We start from the raw sequence: 2,314 nt of genomic DNA on the forward strand, positions 1-2,314 counted from the left end.
AGAAAAAATAGGTGACTTTTGACCATCCGATCGAGAGGGGCTGAGAGGTAGAAAATGATGCACATCCAGCGACGTAGCGAGCTGGGGAAGTAGAGCTAGGCCAGTTTCGAAGGAAGATATACCTGAAGTTCGTCGGGATGTGGATAGGTGGGCGGCGGGAGGCCGGATCCGCCCACACTAGGGCAACGACGAAGGGATCAGAGGACCTCCTGTGTCAGCGCTCGGCCAGAGATAACGGTGCGGCAGGTAGTGGGTCTCTTCCCACGCTGTCGACGATGGCCTAAACGCTGCCCCTCCTGCCCTTCACCGACGGAGGGGGATACGTCCGGATCTGTAACCATCGGTGAGGATATAAAGACAGTTTTACCACGGCTATCTTGTTTAGATTTGGAGAGGATGAGAGTGTGTGAATAGAGAAACCCTAGCAAGCAAGCGCGCAGGCTCCTGCCTATATATATACGTATAGTGGGGTAGTTTTCTTTTTTCACTCCAGCAAAACAATCATTTAAAATTGTGTACATGTCAGGTCGCCTTTTTTTAGTTGTTGATTGTTTTTTAAGATAGCTACCCGCTTATTCCAAGTGGTGTTACGGTGTGCCTGGTCGCACTTTGTATCGTTCAAGTCTGGTACTAGACCCTCCATTAAATGAACAACCACCGCCTCGTAAAATTTGTGAACAAGCACACAGCTAAAATTATCGGAAATGTGGGCTGCCCTAAAATGCATTATTATTTATATTCTCTATGGGGGAGTATCATCAAAACAAAATGTGTGAGTACAATATTTATTAGGCCCCTTTTTAATTTGTGCTAAATTTTGACCAAAGATTTAACTGACAAAATGTTAGTGCATGTTAACAAAAATTATATCCTTTGATTCGTATTTGAACATAGTTTTCAATGATGTAATTTTTTGTGACATGCATGAACATTTGGTTAGTTAAATTTATAGTCAAAATTTGGCACATATTATCATAGGGACCAATAAACCAGGACGGAGGTCCTCGTCTCTTGTCCAAACTACTATTGTACAGTATATGACTAGCCACTCTATCTACATGCGGGACATCAAAGCATCCGGGCCCGCGTGCCATCCACCAAATCACATCGAGGTGCTACAGTCGAGACTCACCGGTCACCCCGGTGTGTCCGTCATGACCCGTCATATCACAAAACCCACACCTTTACCAGCAGTGGTAAAGTGGCCTCGAAGTGGCCTCGAAGTTGGACTGGACGAAGCAACCATCATTTCACTGGAACGCTCGTTGAAGCCCTTTCTCCCCTTTCTTGAAGAAAACCTCAGTCCAGGCTACTCACTTCTGCCATTTTTCTTCTGTACCGACGAAGGAAAGGTGGGCGAATCAGTGATGCTACTATATTTTCATTCCAAGAATCTTGTTTTTGCGAAGCACCGACCGATTCTCACAGTCTATTCTTTTCCCGTTTTCATTGCGATTGTGGTTTCCATTCAATTGCTTTTTGTTTGTCAGTTCATTGATGGATCCTGGAGCACTAGGCAAAGAGTTGCCGGTGGACAACCCACTCGAGACAGAGATCTCCAAGAAGCGAGCACCGACCAACGAGTTGACCATGTTGGCGGGCCAACCCATGGAACCGAAGAACTCCAAGAAACAAGCACTGGCCAAAGAGTTGACGATGTTGGCGAACGAACTCCTCAAAGAAAGCTGGAAGAACAGCAAGGGCCCCACCTTGCCTACCCCAGAAACTCTAATGGCCACCTATGAGAGGCTCAAGGTCAAATTTGAGGAGATAGTCGCCGTTGAGAAGCAGTATTTCCCTGGCAAGGCGATGGCCCCCATCAAGGACGTGGAGATGGCCCCCGGAGGGATGGGATCCCCCGTTGAGCTGTGATACGTCCATTTTGCATCATGTTTTCTTACTGTTATTTATGATGTTTTTATCCATAATAATGCTTTTTGGAGTAATTCTAATGCCTTTTCTCTCATAATTTGCAAGGTACACACCAAGAGGGAGAATTACGGCAGCTGGAAATCTGGACCTTGAAAAGCTACGTCAGGCTACCTATTCTGCACAACTCCAAACAAGCTGAAACTCCACGGAGATTTTATGGAATATTTAAGAATTATTGGAGCAAATAACTACCAGAGGGGGCCCACCAGGTGGGCACAACCCACCTGGGCGCGCTAGGGAGCCCAGGCGCGCCCTGGTGGGTTGTGCTCACCCAGGCCCACCTCTGGTGCCCATCTTCTGGTATATAGGTCATTTTGACCTAGAAAAAATAAGGATAGGACTTTCGGGACGGAGCGCTGCCGTCTCAAGGCGGAACTTGGGC

This window comes from Aegilops tauschii, chromosome 3 (assembly GCF_002575655.3).
Source record: "Aegilops tauschii subsp. strangulata cultivar AL8/78 chromosome 3, Aet v6.0, whole genome shotgun sequence".
NCBI classification, from domain to species: Eukaryota; Viridiplantae; Streptophyta; class Magnoliopsida; order Poales; family Poaceae; genus Aegilops; species Aegilops tauschii.